The sequence below is a fragment of the Rousettus aegyptiacus genome, unplaced genomic scaffold (assembly GCF_014176215.1).
Source record: "Rousettus aegyptiacus isolate mRouAeg1 unplaced genomic scaffold, mRouAeg1.p scaffold_m13_p_3, whole genome shotgun sequence".
Taxonomy (NCBI): Eukaryota; Metazoa; Chordata; class Mammalia; order Chiroptera; family Pteropodidae; genus Rousettus; species Rousettus aegyptiacus.
Genome location: NW_023416306.1, coordinates 112,688,702 through 112,706,899, shown reverse-complemented (window position 1 = coordinate 112,706,899; position 18,198 = coordinate 112,688,702). Strand labels below are relative to the sequence as shown.

Below are 18,198 nucleotides of genomic sequence, written 5' to 3'. Positions count from 1 at the left end.
AAATCGATGAGTGCAGCCTGTGGCTCCCAGAAGCCTCCTACATTACTGCATCCCTCCTTTACCCCATGCCGCCTAATTAATGGCCCACTATTTTAAAAACTCTTTTATTCAATTAGACTCTGCTTTCAATAAGATAAACACTCCTGCTATCGAAATCCTGGGAAACCAACATTTATAGCCTGCGTTCTAGCCAAAGCATCTGCTTTTCTTTTGCTCTTGGTCTCTTATTTTGTCCAGTCTTCACTTGGCTGTTTGATTCTGTAAAAATTGACTGCTGTTTTGGGGATTAATATGAAAAGAGAGAGTGTCCCTGCCATCTTGTTTCTCTGAGGGCTATTTCTCCCTTAGCCTCTACATGAGAACACAAACTAAAGAGAATCATTTTATTATTATTACAAAGAGCCAAGAATGTTATTTAAAATTGGGCATTTCATATTCATCGCTATTACTCAAAGAACTACCTCTCATGTGGGTTACCATTATTCTTTGTCAGATTGAATTTTTAGATGAAATGCTAGAGCTTTTTTCTTTCATTTAGTTGTGTACCTATTTATTTGATGCAGAATCATTGCCTAGGGGCGATTGCATTCATGTCTGTTTGGTGAGATTTTTTAGTTATTACAGTTTATTTTACTTACTTTAGAGACAATACTGAGAAAAATAGTCTTTAAAAAATTCTGTCTAGCATTTGAAGAGTCTGCCCCAAACTGGTTTTACTGCACAATTATTGGTTTTAAACCGTCATTAATGAAAGTAAAGAATAGAAAATGCCCAGTAATCTTTGGTGAAAAATATTATTTTAGTGAATGAATTCATCTTTTCTGACTTACAAGTGATATCATAATTGATAAAATTTAAAAAGAGATTTTGCATTTATGTAGTCTGAGAAGGAAGTTTTTATTGTAGGTAGTATCTAGCAGGAAAACCTGTTCAAGAAACATCGTTACATTCTCTCGTACAAGGAAAGGCAGTTGAAAGGGCTCAAGATTTTCTGTCTAAGACCTGAGTTCAAGTCTTATCTGTGCCATTTGTAATCTTGTAATCTCTGCTTCCTTATATAGGAAATGGAAATATGAGTAATAGTAACTACATACAACTGTTATGAAGATCAACTGACAGATACAAAAGAGTTTTGTAAATTGTAAAGCACAGCACAACTATTAGTTATTAATGTGGTATTGATGACACGTTTTTCTCTTTAGCTGCATCTTCATGAAGTCTTCCTTTTTCTTAGACTGTAACTTTCCTTTAATATGGAATTTTTTCCTTTAATTTGTTACTGCAGCCTCAGAAATCCTGGGAGGATAGGGCAGTGTAGGTTTTATGACTGTTGTGAATATTTGACCTTCTAAGGGCAGAGGAAAAATCTGAATATATTAACATTTGAGGTCTTTCTCTAATTCAGTTTTGTAGGAAGTAACATTATTTGACATTTCAACCTTTATGCAGGACAGATTGTTGGGCATTTTCCAAAGCAGCAAGAGCTGAACTTTTCCTTCCAGCATTGAAATCACTTGACTGTCTATATACAGGTGGAATTAATATAATGTACATATTCTAGTTCATATTCATGTTGGATCAAAATAATTCTATGGAGCAGAGTGAGGTCAGGTTGAAGACTCTGAGAATATTGATAGAGAGGTTGGTTTTATTAATCTGTGCTTGTTGGAGTATATATTCATTTAGACTAGAGTAGTGGTTCTCAATCCTGGCTTAAAATCACCTGTACAGCGTCTTATATGTTTGGTTTTTAGTCTTCATAGCTACCGTAGCTTAATTAATTATTTATGATGAAATAAGAAAATTAGCCCCAATACTCAGCAGAACCCATGTCCAAACATTCTGAATTAAATGGTTTGGGAGTGTTTAGTCATCCAAAATTTTAAAGCTCCCTAGGTGATTATAAAGTACAGCTAGGCTGAGAGCTACAGATTTAGAGGTAAGTGGCAATAATTTATCTACCAATAGATACATACTGCTTAGGAATTTGGCTAGATGTTGTTTGGCTTGGTGTGACTTTTGAGATATTACTTGAACCAATATTTCACAATGGTATAAAAATCATGTTTTTTGAGTTACAAATGTTGACACTAAAATTTGACATTTCTCTAAGCATTTATTTATCTAGTATAACTTGGTGTTTCCACATGAAGCATTAAACCCATGCCACCAATTTTTAGACTTGGAACAATAGATAAAATAGAATAAAATATTTAGAATAATTTCTAAAATGGTAAATACTGACAGATATATAACCCACATATACAAAAGGTTTTGGGGTTCAAGAGGAAAAGGGGATCCTGAGACCAAAATATTTGAGGCCCACTGCTCTAATTCATTATTTTAATTTCTTCACAGCTCTTATGTCTATCTGAAATTATTTTATTTATTTGTTTGCAAATTATTGTGTGACTTTCTCAACTAGAACACAGATACTCTAAGGACAGTTTATTCACTTCTGGATTGCCAGTACTGAGAAGTTTCTGGCACATAATAGATATTAGGAGTTCAATTATGTTTCTTAAAAATTCATATGTTTAAGTCTTAATCCCCAGGACCTCAGAATATGATCTCATTTGAATATAGGGTTGTTGGCAGATGTTATCAATTGTGATAAGGTCACACTGGAGAAGGGTGGGTCCCTAATCCAAAATGACTGGTGCCCTTAGAAAAGAAAATTTGGGCACAGACACTCACACGCAGAGAATGCCTTGTGAGGATTAGAGTTATGCTGCCCCAAGCCAAGGTACTAAGAGAGGCTAAGAGAGATGCCTGGAACAAAATCTTCCCTAGATACTATAGAGGGAGCAGGGTTCAGACGACCCCTTGATTTTAGACTTCTGAACTCCAGAAATTTGAAAAAATAACTTTTTGTTGTTCTAAGGTACCTAGTTTGTGGTACTTTGTTCCTGCAGTCCTCTGAAACTAATACAGTAGACAGTCAATAAATTTTGGTTAAATCTTTGGTTAAATCTTCTACCGCTTCACATATCATATCACATTTTCACCACAACCTGATCAAGCAGTACTATTGTCATTCTCTTTTTGCAAGTGAGGAAGCTGAAGCTTATAGAAGTTAAGTAACTTACCCAAGGTCACGTCTGTCTGCCTCCTTAGCCAGAGCTCCTAAGCTCTGCACTGCATGGTCTGACATATAAGCTATATGATAAGCATATGAAAACAGAAAATTGCTGTGAGTAAGCAGCACGATGAGCAGAAAGAATTCTCAACTTGGAACCCCAACATCTGGAATGTTGTATATTCAACCTGTCCTAATCAATTTAAAGACCCTCTCCCCACCTTCACACCCCTTAACACCCAGCCTGACTCAGGCTTAGAAACTTTAGTGGGGAAGGAGGATGTGTAGCCTATTTTCGCCTTATTTTAATTTATTTTTATTTATTTCACTTTATTTTTACTTTTATTATGAGGAGGAATCAGATATTTAATTCAAAATTTGTCTATAATAATATAAGGAAATATAATACTATTAAAATTAGGTACATTAAATAACTAAATACATAGTATTGCTGAAAGTATTTCCAAATTTGTTGAAAGTTAACTACTATTTTAAATGTACATAATCTGATGAGTTAATTTGCTTTGACAAATAAATTTTTGCATACCTTCTGTATTCCACTTTGTCCTACTCAATTTTCAAGTTCAGGGTGAGCTGAAGAAGAGAAGAGGAATGAAAAGTAAAAGTCTTTCTTAATTATCGCAGTGGTCATATGACTTTGTAGCCCTCTGAGTGGCAGATGGGAGATTTTTTTTGGTTCCTAGAGACCTCTGTTATAGCACTGTTCCCTGGCAGAGGAGTTGTACCCTTTGGCTGACCCTGGTCCTGGTTCTTTTTGTCGGAGTCACCCAATCCTGGAAGGTGACCACTTGAGCATGGCCTTTTGATAGCAACTGGAGTCCTGCAACTTTTCCTGGCATCTATTTTGGCTCAAAGGAAACATCTGACTCTTTTGCATTATAAACTGTGGAAGTGCAGGCTGCTCCAGCCAAAGCCTTCTCTTCTCCTTGGCCATAAAAGGCAGCAGTTCCTGCAAGCCTCACACATTTGCACTCTTTCCAGACTAAGGTCAGCTTCCAGGCTCTGTGTATCCTCCAAACTTCAGGGGTTGCATGTCAAACCCTCTGAGAGATTTTCCTGTAGATTCCCTCACTTGGCCTGAATGGTTGTGCTGGGAAACATCCTGACCCATCTGGATTTTAATGTGAGTTTTATGAGATCATTATAGATCAAATCTTGCTAGGAGTGTTATTATGACCAGCATACCAATCAATGGATCCCTTATGTTAAATATTTCAATCATTTAAAGCAATTCAGCTACTCTTATTGAACATCCAGTGTATGTACACCAGGCACCGCACTAGGATAACATAGATAGCTCCAATTCCTAAATTTATGTCTAAGAAATCCCTTTGGAGAATAGCCTTGTGTGCATGCTAATGGACCTTGGGAAAAGCACTAGGTAGAGAGATTGAGGCATCCTGTGAGGGTGCATGCACTCGCATAGCCTTGCTGTCAGCCAAGATGAATACAATTATGCCAGCCATTGGGCTCGCACAGAACTAAGTACAGAGAGGCCAATCTGACAGGTCATCTCAGATTTACATATGAAAACTTGAAGAGTTTATACTGCAGCTTTGTACAATAAGCACAACACCAAGTGATATTTTATACTATATTAAAATTTTGGGCAAAGTATTACACTAGGTTGGATGGCGTATCACAGAAAAGAAGTGTGGTTTGGTAGATGGAGCATGGGTCAGATCATCTCATAATTTAGTGAGGTGTGTAGCCTTGGACATATTCATTTAAACTCTCTGGGTTTCAGTTTCTTTACCCACAAAATATGGATAATGAAACTTTATAAAACTACTCACTGTATTTAGCTAGCTAATTCTTTTTACCTTATTCCATATATGATTTAAATAAAAAATAGATAAAATAGATCAAATTCATGATCAGGGAAAATACAGATAAAGTAGGTAGTAAAGATTGGGAGAGAAGACAAAATATAAAAATATATCTCATATACCTAAAAGGCAATGCATAGTAAAATGCCCTGTAAGCTGTAAAGTTCTGTTCAATATTAGTTAATAATAATATTTATAAAATATATTATTTTCTAGATTCTAGGTATCATCTATGATTAAAACATTTCCACTAAAGTTTGAATCTTAAAGATGCCTGAAATTTGTGGAGAATTTCTGAAATGAATATTATGAAACATCGTGGAGCTGACTTTTAGAATAAGAATCATACCCAGAGTTCCAAAAGCCCAGAAAGACAGCTTCTGAGTTTCAGAGAGTAGCTTCTGTCCTTTCTGGAGATTTCATTAGTTTATATTCTAGTTTTGTCAAAACTCTTCTTTCTGGTTTCTTAGTTACCAGATAATTTGAAGCCTGCTAATCAAGTCTTTACCAATCTTTAGGTCTGAAGGACATTAGTCTCTCTCTAAAACACATGGCTTTTGTCCCCTTCTCTCTCTCTCTCTCTCCCACCCACACACACACACCCCTCCTTTCATATGAAATCTGAGAATTTGGTATGCTTAATAAATTCCAGTGATCAAGAAGGGAATTTTTTAGCCAGTAAGAAATGATCTAATTTGCCTCTGGAAGAAAATATCTTAATTGCCTCTTGAAGAATTTGTTTAGTTTTAAATGATTTTAGAATGTGGGTAAAGTTTTCCTTTAGGTAGGTGCAAAGTTTAATAAGTTAAGAGCCTATTAAGAACAGTGTGTAATTTGTGCATTTATTCATTAGTTTATTCAACAAATACTTATTCACCACCTACTAGATATTAGCATTCCAGGCACTAGGGATAAAAAAAAAAAAGTGAAAAAGGCAAAAATCCCTTATTGAGTTAATGTTTTATTTGGACTTCAGAATATAAACAAGGTAAATAAGTAAAATATTCAATGCTAAGGCCTAAGGGAAATACTGAAAACACAAGCTGGGCAAATGAATCACAGGGAGAAAGGAGTTCAGTTGACATACGTGTCCAGGGAAGGTCTCACTAAGAACTTGACTTTTGAACTAGCCTGTGGAACTAGCCAGGCTCTGTCTTGTCCTGAAAGAGCAAGTTCAAAGATCTGGAGGCAGCAGTGGGCCTGGATTAGAGAGGCTAGAGAGGAGGCCGGTGTGGCTGATATTGAGTGAGTGAATTGCAATAGTGGGAGATGGAGCCACAGTTAATGGGGAATGAGGGGCCATCATGGAGGGCTCGTAGGCCACAGTAAGGACACCAGCTCTTATCTTAAGGTAGGTGGGGAGCCATTAGAGAGCTTTTAAGCAGAGAAGTGATGCAATCTCACAAGCATTTAGCTGACTTACCCTGATCGCTCTGCTGAGAATATACCGCAAAGGCAGAAGCGGAGACCACTTAGGTGGATTTCTCAATGGCAAGAGATGATGGTGGAAATGGTGAGAAATGGTCAAATTCTGAATGTATGTTGAAGATAGAGCCAACAGGATTTGCTAATGGACTATTATATGAGGAGGTGAGAAAGGGGAGTTAGAGATTAGACTAAGGCTTTTGGTCTGAGGAGCCAGCAGAATTTAAGTGATCATGGGAGACAGCAGAGAGACATGTGTCAGCCTTTCCTACCCTCTCTCCACATCTCTTTCCACTCCTACCCTTATATTGCTGCTTCTATCTTTCTCAACTCCTCATGACTTATTCACTGATATCTTTTGTCTTCAAGTTTAGGACTGTCCCGGTTATTTCTGTGGCATAGGATTTGCCATCTTGTTAACTTTTCCATTTCTTTTTAATTTGTACTTACTGAAAAAAAGAGAAGCAATTCAAACTCCCCAAGAACTAAATGTAATATGGTAAAGACTATGGCCTTTCAACCCAAAGCTCTTGTCGTCTCTTCTTATTTTACAGTGAAGCCAAAAGATCTGTGGACTATGTATTAGAAAATCCACATATTTTTTAGATTCTGTAATCTTGGGTAATATAAAAATTTTTCTAGACTTTAATTTTGTCATCATTGAAACCCAGAGAAGGAGAAACATAGCTGATGTGGTCATTCTTGGAGCTAACATCTAATGAGTAGACAATTATGTCTTCATCCTGGACATTTCTACTGGTCAGGAGCAACATGGCTCCACAAATGGTAAAGAATCATAGGATTTGGTTCATATGGATGAGATGTCATTGATAATATGTAAACATTTATTAAGTGCCTATTATATTCTAAGCATGATATTTATTGCTACAGAGAATATCAAACATGAGGAACTTACAGTCTATGCCATAAAAATCTAGTCATTTTCATCAGTCATTTACAGAGACAACCCAGTGAAGGGCGTGGTGTGGTACGGAGGTGTGATGAAAGGCCAAAGTGGAGTAGAGATTAATTCTAACTAGAGGGCATTTATTAGAAAAGACTTCAAAGAATTTCCATTTGAACTTTATCTTGAAGAATGAGTGAAATTTTTATAAGTAGAGATGAAGAGAAGAGCATTAAAAAAGTGCTATATGGTATGCTGATGAAAAGGTACACTAACAAGTTTAGAAAATAGTGACTAGTTTGGCTTGGAGGTCAAGGGATATTATTGTCTCGAATGCCACCCAGAAGAGAGTAGACTTTGATGTCCAGGAAATGGAACCCTCAATATTGTTTCAGACTTTCAAACCTTATTTCTTCTCACCCTTAAGCCACTTCTCACCATCCTGACCCTTGTTCATTCCTTCGGTTCTCTTCTCAAGCCAAGCTCCTTGAACGGCGCTTTCCCTCTATTCGGTCTGCTATTTATTTAACTCAGCTTTTTCAAGCTCTTTATCTAGCTCTGTAGTGCATGCTTTTCAATCCCAGATTTGTAGCAAATAGGACAACATTTGTAAGTGATGTTTAGTGAACATTTTTGTATGTAAAATCTCTAGACCACTTCTTAATCACTACTGAATTAAAGCTTTCACTATTCTGTTAAAATATCCAGATATGTTCCAGATCCCCTTTTATTTTACCTTTTTGTCACTTAATTCTTTGATATTCTCCTCCGGTATTTATGATATCTAGAAACAATCTAATGCTTTAGTAATTGGCCTTGACAATTTTATGAATGATCTTAAAATGTGTAACTGTAAGCATTGTACTTTCCTATATAAGTTTAGCATTGTAAAGATTTTTATAAGTTGTATCAATAACACAGGAGGGAATATGGACACACATTTTATTTCTAAACAAGTAATACACATTCGTATTGCTTTACCCAAATCAGGCAGTTAAAGACCTATGTGTATGTATTGTACACCTTCATTGCTATTTTTTAAGATATGAAAGCCCATGATCATGGATGAGGAAAAATTACATTTTTCTTTTCACCAATTTCTCATTGAAAATGAACATTTCATTTGATTACTAATGTGAAATTGCCACCAGTAGATATCATAGATACTTTTAAAGCATATTATAGTTGTTGCAGCTCTCTCAAAATGTCTTTTATGCTCATCACCACTTTAAAATTATGGTGGTTATTATCTATCACTAGATATTGATATTTAGTAAGTTAAAGAAGCACATATAGCATTTTATCATGATTTTCAATTTTAAAATATTTTAATGTACATACATTCAGTCATTTTCTTTGTTATTTCCTATATTTTATCATATACATTTAAAAATATTATTTTCAGAAAGGATCCACAGATCTCACCAGACTGTCAAAACATTTCATGGCACAAAAAAAGTTATGGACCTTGAACTAGTTAATGTTTTGAATTCGATTGAAAATAATGATAGATAATTAGATAGCTACATACATACGATCACCATAAGGTCAAACTTTCTCCTTTGTATCTCCTATTTTCATGAGGCAGTGAATGATCCAGCCACAGTATGTATTTTTAACTTGTTGACAATACAGCCAGAGCAAAGGACTGGGCACATTTTTCACAAAACCTCCTTTTCTGCTCAACTAAACTAAGTGGTTATTCATGATGATCAAATACAGAATGTTTCGGCCAAGAGAGAAAAATGTTAATAAATACATTGCATTTAATATCATTTTTTTGTTGTTATTGTCATTGAGTATGTGTTTGGGGCAAATGGTAACAAATAGTTTCTGCAAAAGAGATTTATCAGTTTGTTTCCTAGTTTAAATATTTCCTCAAGCAAGTATGTTTTGTTTTGTGATTATGTATGGTATGTATATATAGATTCAAATACGTTTACATATACAGGTTTATATTTATATACACATATGTAGACACACATAGATATCAAAGTTTTATCTATTGTACAGTGAAAATTCATTTTTATTAATGATGTACTTTAGAGCTAGGACTTAAAATGGAAGTCTTCCATTGTTTTAAAGACTAGTAGTCCCCATTTATAAATCTCCGCTGCTTCTCTATTGAGGTTTTTAAAAATGAATTTATAAAATTTATAAAATTTCCACTAATTAATTAGCTCTGTTCCATTAGATTATATTACTATGTCGCATTGCAATATAGTCATCAGTTCTTCAAATATTAGTATAAAAAATAACATTTTGGATTTTAAAATTTATTTTTCAAACAAACTTTATTTCTGACAAAGATATTTGTCCTACTTATATGTTACCCTATCTACTTTTTATCCACTGACTCTACTTTTGATCCTTGGCAACAGCTTTTAATCAAAAGCAATATTCTTGTTTTAGTTACTTTATAAAGCCTTCTTGGGCTAGAGGGAGGGAGAGGTGATTTTATCTTCTACTTACCCCCTTCCAACAAATATCATTCAAAAGAGTCATTATTTTTAAATATTTTTTTCTATACAGATATCAAGTAGATTTTAGTGTGCCATTTATTACTATCTTACTATAATAGATTTTATTCTGTTAATTTATATTGGAGTATTTCTACTCAGGCTTGTGTTTCAATTAGTTTCTATAAATGCTGGCCATTCAAGTAGTCAGTTAAGTGGACTGAATGCCTCTGGTCAGGGACCATGGTCCTTGGCACCATCTATTACCTTTCCAGTCAAGTAATTGCCAAGGTGCCCTGGGTCTGACATGTGCTCAGTAAATACTAATTCATGACAAAGAATGACCCTATCTGATCAAAGTGCGCCCAGTACATCTTCAGATCTCTTTTGAGATAGTGCTGATAAAACTTAATTTGGTCATAGACGCAGGCATTATGGACTTGTATTGTGCAGTGTGATGGCTGTAGATGGAATGTACAGCTAACTTTGTCTTTTAGAATTCCAGAAAGTAACACTTAGTAATATCTTAGGTATATGTTACATTAAAAATATATAATTATCAAGCAAGCCTCTCCAACAGCCATCTACCATACTCAGCAGGAGCACTAATCAGAATGGTGAAGTTGATGTGCAGATCTCCTGAGAAAAAATTTAGTTTAGGATATTGTTCAAGATACCTTAAGATTGCTCAAGGATATCTATCTTTCAAAAAAGATGATATTTCCTATGAGAATAGATTATAAGATTTGATGTTGACCTAGTAGGTTTTGAAATTTTTACCTGAGTATAACCAACTGGATAACCTTTTGTCGAGGTGGAAGGCTAAGAGTTACAAATAACATTACACTACATTTTCTGTAGATTTTTTAAAAAGGCAAAGACCCTATAAAGGGATCATAAAAGTTTGAGTTCCTCCTCTTGCCTTTGAAAAACTTACGTTACTTGGTACCATTGGATTCTTATTGCTGTGCTCAAGTTCTGGAAGTTCTGAAAGGAACGCTACTGAAAAGTTTACCGGGGAATTAGATCAAAATATATTAAAGGGAGAAAATCTATTCCAACGATACTATTGAAGATTTTCTCCAAATGAGTTCTTTCACATCCCACGATCCTTTCAATTTTTACAGAGACCCAACTACATGCCAGGAACTGTGATGGGTTCTAGGGGTAGAGATAAAGAATACAGTCCATGCCCTCATGGAATTGACAAGCTTTTTTGTCGATAGCTAGCTATAATATAGGACAGAATGATATAAATTCTAAATGAAGAGAGAAGAGGACAAATACTGTTGGCTACAACCTGTACTCAGAGGAAGCTTCTAAGAGAGAGCCATGTGTACCTTCATGAATCACTATTAAAATCCAGTGTTTGACTGAGAAGGTTAAGAGTGAGCTGTGTATGCCTATCAGGGTTGAGAGGGAGACATATTGAAATCCATCTAATGAGGCTTTCTGAAAGCAGAAGTGCTTTGACTAGGGGCAACTTCCACTTGTCTAGTCGTCAATGTGGTTTTCTCATAAGTAAAGGGCTTTGTTGTAAACACATTCTTTTCTCGAAAGGGCTCTTTTGATGACAGAAGGGGGTTGCAATTCTCTCTGTAGGCCAAAAGAGGGCACTTGGAGCTCTCTGAATGGCTGTTGGAGCTGTATCAGAGCAGGCATTGGGCTCAGATTTGTCAGGATGTTTTCTGACTCCCACAGAACAGATCTGATTAAAATATCTTTTGAAACCTGGATGGCACGTGGAAGACGTAATTAGTTAAGCTCTGACTTTGGTCTTTTGAAACCGAAGACGCATATTTATTTAGGTGTATCTATATTACTGATTCATAATTTTATTCCCCTGGTACTTATAGTGTAGTATTAGTGTCAAAAGGAGCTGTTGTCTTGATAGCCACAGAATATGGCAGAAAAAGACTAGTATTTATCTCCACACCAAAAAACTTATATTTGTAGACCCATTGCCCAAACTCTGCTTGGTTATGATTAATTTGAATCTTTGATTATGGAAGGCTTCTCTCCTTCCTTTTATTTCCTTTAACATCCCCCATTTCTCTATGGACAATGTTGGACTCTTCGGAGGTCTATAGGGATATGGCAGCTCATAAAGTTCTGAAGATGAGGCCATTAAGCTTGAAAATAGCATCCTGAAGATTGGTTTGTGGAGTCAGTATAAACATGACTGACCAATTTCGTTCACAATTGCTAGGATTAGCCTTATTTTTGTTTTGCCTTTTGCCTAGGGCAATTCTGCCTACAGGCCAGGATGAACTAGATCTCTTGGGTAAGATCAAGGACACTATAAGAATTTCCATTAATCCTTTAAAAACAAAATAATGAACTGGCCAGAGCATGGATGTGAATGAGGATTTTTGGGTTTTAGCTTCTGTCTAAAATGGATTGAGTTACAGAGTGATCTGAGAACCTCACTGCTCTGTACTATAATCGCCTCCTCAATTAAATGGAAAAAAATAGGTTTGCCCTCATTCATTTGGACTTTTCCAACAGGATTAATTTTCACGGAGACACTAGTATAAAATCTGTGGATGAATAAGGACAAATTTCTTTCTTTGTTTTTGTTTTTTTCCATCTCTATCCCCAATGACACAGTCCCTGGCTTATACTAAGTAACCCAATGAGTATTTGCTGAATAAGTGAAGGAAGGAAATAAAAAGGACAAAATGTTTTCTTAAGTCAGCATACTTTATTATTTGATACTCTATTGACAATACTTTTCCAATAATGGTGATACTACCTTATATGTATGTAGTGCCCAAGAGCTTGTAAATCTCTGTTGTATGTATTATCTCAATTTGATCCTCAGTTCTGTAATTGAGGAAACCAGGATTTTGAATTCTTAAATGAATCTTCAAGGTCAGGCATAAGTAGGGTGACCATATTGTTTATTGTTCAATGGGAATAGTTTTGAAATTGAAAGAGAATAGCATTAATAAGTACGTCAGTTCAGTAGCACAAACTGGGACTGTTTTGGGGAAGTAGAGCATATGGCCCCCCTATTAATAAAAGACAAAGTGAGGATTTGTATCTGGGTCTTCTGATTATGCTTAGTATACTGTACTCTCAAAGGATATAATTTCCACATATTTCCATTGTTAGTAGGGTCATAATAAGTGATGATCATAAGGCATTGCAAGACAATAGTGCTATATGAATCTTTACAAAATTGAATTGTATTCAACATAGTCTTGGTGTTAAGTGTATTTATTTGGTTTGTTTTATATTTCCTTAGAAATTGGCAAATTGAAGACTGAAATACTTGATTAGTTTAAGCACTCACTAGTCTCTTGTATCAAATAATAGAGGGTCATGTTTATGGTAATATTTTGCATATGCCAAAGAATTTAATAGTCTTGCCATTTTATAAATAAGAGAGTACTTTATTCAATATAATTGATCTCTAATCATTATTAGACTTAATTATAAACTCGTATTAACACAACTCTACAAATTTAATGAAAAAATGTAAAAAGCACCTTACCTTGCCTTATAGGTAGATATCTCTGGGTATAAATATACCATCACATTTCTACATTTTCTTTTGGATTTTGTATTTGATAGTCTTAATTCTCTTGTTAATGCATATCTCTCTCACACATACGTGGTTTATATATAGAATCTAAAATATTTCATGTTTTAATTAGAGTTGTGGAGACATTGAGGGTTCTCAAATGTGTAGAAGCCAGGATAAAATCATTAAGAACAGGGTGCCTGGCCTTTTGTTGTGAAAGTTTCTTGGCAAAGTGCTATGATCTCCATGATGCCACTATTCTTCCTGTCATTCAAGCTGTTCACCTATTTCTTTGAGTCTTCTCAATTCCAATTATCTGTTGCTGTCTGAAATGAGTTAGAATCAATTAGGTTATGCTACGGTAACAACCTGAAATTTTTCATAGCTTATAACCACAGATTTATTTTTTTGCATGAACATGTGGGTCGACTGCTCCATGTTGTCATCATTTTGGGATCCAGGCTGAAAGCACAGTCCCTGTGGATACATGGCCAGTTTCATGGCACAGGGGAAAGGGAAGTGGCCAGTTACACGATGGCTTGTCTTGGAATTGATACATTTCTTCTACTTACCTATGTATGTCCTAAGCAAGTCACATGGCCAAGTGTTATGGCAACAAGGTCAGGAGTTGGGGAACTGTACATAGGGGTAAAACAATCTACCATGGTCTGGGTAAGACTTAGCTGAGGTACTTCATTGTGATCACATCTCCAGAGAATCATTAGAATTCTCATTTCTTTCTTTCTTGTTATCAGTAAAAATTTCACTTTACAAAAACAGTATGAGATTAAAAACTAGAAGATTCTCATGTAACCAAGTTTCAGTGCTCCTTGGCATGTCTCTTCACCAATAAGTATTTTCTTATCAAATGCTGTGCAGATTATCAAGTTAAAATACCAGCCTGTCTCAAGGGAAATTATAATATAATGGTTTAAAAATATGTACGATCGACTAGCTAAAGCATATGTATTTGTAATTCTACACTCTAGGAAACTTCTTCCCACTGAGTTCAGATAGTTTTGATTTTGAATCTTAGATTTTTGTATTATTAGCAACATTTCTTTTTTAAAAATCACATTATGTTTCCTGAGTCTAAAGGGAATTCTTTTGTTAATATTGTCTTACTACAGTACTATATCTTAGAAATTTTCTTTATCTTTGTCAACTCCAGCACAAATTTCCCAGAGTGGGGGCTGTTAGGTGTTTGCTTACTGCCTTAAATATATATTTCTTTTGGAAGAGGCAAAAACTGGTATTGTGAACTCTTGTTTTGCTGCTTGGATGGTGAAGAAGTTTGCTGAGGTGCTGGTGAGCTGGAAACAGTGTCTTGGTTTCCGATGAATCGCAGAGTGAAGCCACCTGCTTGGGCGTGGTGGATTTTCTGGAGGATGTGTAATTCCAGGTCCCTGTACACCACTGACCACTGTGTGGTAGGAGAAAGAACACCAAAATCAAGAAGAGTGGTCCTTTGGTTTTATTCCTTCTGTGCCTTCTACTGATAAGGCGTAACATTGTGGCGTATGGTGGAGGAGAACTTTTGAAGGGTCTAGCTCCACTGTTACAAGGTAGAGCAAAGAAGGTTTGGAGCAGAGAAGAAATAAGTTGATAACTGGCACAGTGACTATATAATTTACCATCTAAACTAGAAAGCAAAAGAGAGAGCCATTAATATTTATACCGAGCCAATAGGTACTGTCATAGAAGAAACTAAAGATATGTTTCCCTCTGCGGGAGCTGAGCCGAGGGGTGAATGGAATCTGGATGTGGGAAAGAGGAGAATCAGTGAGAATGCTGTCGGTGCAGGGAACCGTGTGAGCAAAGAAATGGGTGCTGGAGACTTGGAGCCGATAAGCTCAGTGAGTGGTCTGAGAAGCAAATGTAAAGTGGAAATGATAGTAATTTTTGAATAAAGTTTTTGGATAAAAGGCTTAATATACTTATTATCTTAATATCTTATTAGTCTCATAAATTTGTAGTGATTCTTTGCAAGAATGTGTTTCCCTTTATACCATTCCCATCTTTAGGACTTAAAGTACCTTTTTCAAGCATATGCTGTGCTTTCTGGTATATTAAGAATTAAATGCCTCTGTATACCTACAGTTCAGTTGTTGAAAAAACTGATTGGGTCTCTCAGAATTAGATGAGGAAACAGTGGAAAATTTCATTGTTTGTATGTTTATCTTTGTATGTAAAACTTATATGTCTAGAAAAGAGAAAGTAAAAAAGTGGAAGATTCACTTTTCTGCAATATATGTTATAATTCGTGCCAAAAAGAATTTTGTCCAGGTTACGTTATTTTTTTCAAGTGTGTGTGTGTGTGTGTGTGTGTGTGGCGAGAGAGAGAGAGAGAGCGAGCGAGCACAAGAGGGCGAAAGATTAAAGTAGCCTTAGTCTAAATCATAGAATAGATAATTTTAAGAGCTAAAGCAGGTGATTTTTCTTCAGTTTCTTTCTTTATCACCCAATGCAGCTCCCAGTAATAAGATCAAGGAGCCTGTTATCCAAATTCTTTATACAGATGATGAAGAAACAAAGGCCTAGAAACATGAAATGGTTTGTTTAAGTCACCAGCAAGGTGATGGTGGTGGCGGCGGCAGGTTTTCTGCTTCTCATGTCAACATCCCTTCTTTTCCACTAGGATCTCTTGCTTGTCTCTGAGCTCATGAATGTATTATCAGAACTTCAGTTATCTGAATTAACACATGTAAGTGAAAGTGAGCCCCTGAGATGTGCCTCTGGACATCTGCTTTTCAGATAAAGGGATACTGATTTCAGTTGCCATGTTTTGGGGGCACTGACCCCACAGAGAAATCTTTCCTCCCTCCTTAGTGCTCTCTTCTAATCTACTTTTGTTCCTTTCATTTTTTTCCCCCCACTCCCCCAAGTCTCAATTATTTTCTCCTCCTCCATGGAAGTTTCATGGATTTTGAGAATAGGGACTGTGTTCCTTTGGAAGGCAGGGGTCACATTCCGGCCACTACCTTCCATCTTGAGCCACTTCTCCAGCCCACGTGTGCCTTCACCAGTCCCTCCATTCTACAGTATTTTCTTGAAACTCTGGTCCCTAAGCTCCCTAGCCTAAATCTGACATCTGGTAAACCATGTTGATTTAAATTCTTCTGGAATTTCTATACATCTTTGCATACATTCCAGATAATAACCAAAAAGTATTTGGGAAAAAATGAGAAATGAACAGTTCTCAAAAGTTTACTTTAGATTGATTTATTGGCTGACCTCTCTGTACCTTTCTAACAAAATTGCTATTAAAAACAGGCCCATCTATTCCAATTCACCACATGTGACCCCATTAAATTCGTGGCCAGCTTTCCATTGTATAGAACTCTATAGAGATTTGCAGGCCTATTTCCAGCATTTAACTTCCCTGGTAAAACCAATGACTTTAATAATAATTGAACACCAGGGAAAATACTTTAAAAATATCTCTATTTTATAGATTGTTCTACAATTTTTGAAAACAATTTGCTCAAAATCAACTTTGTAGATAATTGCAAAATATACATTGATCTCTCCACCTGTCCCATTTTTAGGGTAGTGTCCATGCAGGAAGAACACAAGTCGAGGCCAGTTTTTTTTTTTTTTTTTGTCTGTCTCTGATATTAGTCATAGCTTCCTGTGGACAGTCATTGTTTCCAGTACTAAATACAAAATTAAACATTTATAGACATTTTAGAAATGGATAGTCACCCACATTTTCTTAAATCCTTGTTTCTCAAATTCTTTAAATAAGTTCATGGAAATTTGTAAAGCGGCTTTACTAACTGAGAAAATTTCAGTAAAAACACAATAATGCTTAAAGAAGGAACAAATCCGGTCAGGACTAACAGCTGTGTGATCTTGTCAGAAAGTCTTACTTTACTGAAGGTCCACAGTGCAGAAAACTATAAATAAATTAGCATCTCCAAAATTTTGAAAAGAGCCACACCGCTCTTTCCTCCTGGCTGATTTAAAAATATGTGACAAAGTAAGAGAATTGGAAAAAAACCCTCTTCCCATACCCTGTCTGGCTAATTCAGACCAACTGGGAAAAATCACATGATGGACAACACATCAAAAATCCAGGCTGAAAACGGCCAAATCTATGAATAGCAGATATGGGAATCAGCCCAAGGCTTGTGTGTAGAAGGGTGACAGATAAAAATAGTGCCCTAAATTTTTCCAAGGTGATTTGAAACCTCCCAAGTATAGATGCCCTTGCTACTGAAAATAAGATGACAAGGGCAAAGTTGAAATTGCGACCCTTTTCGAGGGTCTATAGACTTAAACTAATGATCAAAAAAGAAGGGCTCATTTTCCCCTCATGCCCACCCCCCACCCGTCAGCAAGCTGCATATAGGCAAGAAGCATTTCTTTTTCTTTGACATATTCTCAGTATATTTATCCTTCTCCTCTGCTCCTTTCAAGAAAGGAAGGTAGCAGCTCAGGATCTCGAGTTTTCAAGAATATCCCATTTTTAGTTTCCTCCTACTGATGAAAGCACTGTCCAGAAGATGGGAGGTAGGCTCAGTGTCACAATAAAATAAAATAAATGTGTTTCTCACATCATAAACCACTTTTTTGTTGTTGTTGGACATTCTTCATTGTGCCTCTGCCTCCACACTGTGCTTAATATCAGTGGGGGTGTGGCTTGTAGCTGCTTAAATTAAAAAGTTTTCAAAACTTGCTCCCATATCAGCTAGAAACAGAGATAAAGGCCACACCACTTAAAAAAAAATTTTTTTTCCTGCTTTTGAGAAGGGAAGAATGAGTGCAGGAGATAGTGGTTTTTGAATGCCCATTTCTGAAGTTTCTTACATCTCTTCCATGCTCTACTGTTGATTAAAATATCTTCACATGTCTCCAAGGCTCTCTAAGCTGGATGGAGAGAGTTTGGTGACAGTATGGAATACCATTAGTGAGATTTCTTTTGATGACAGACAGATGTAAATGTATCC

General features: G+C 36.0%; 1 protein-coding gene across 18 annotated transcripts in view; it reads right to left on the bottom strand.

Annotated features, from left to right (window-relative positions):
- The window catches only part of TMCO5A (transmembrane and coiled-coil domains 5A), a 46,774-nt gene extending 42,932 nt beyond the window's left edge, over positions 1-3,842 (bottom strand). For all 18 annotated transcript variants that reach the window (XR_004950015.1, XR_004950016.1, XM_016152155.2 and 15 more), the window contains exons 1-2: positions 3,627-3,842; positions 3,090-3,159 (exon numbers count right to left, since the gene is read on the bottom strand). The gene's annotated coding sequence lies outside the window, so the exon portion shown is untranslated. The remainder of the gene's footprint in view (positions 1-3,089; positions 3,160-3,626) is intronic.
- Between the last annotated feature and the right edge of the window lie 14,356 nt (positions 3,843-18,198).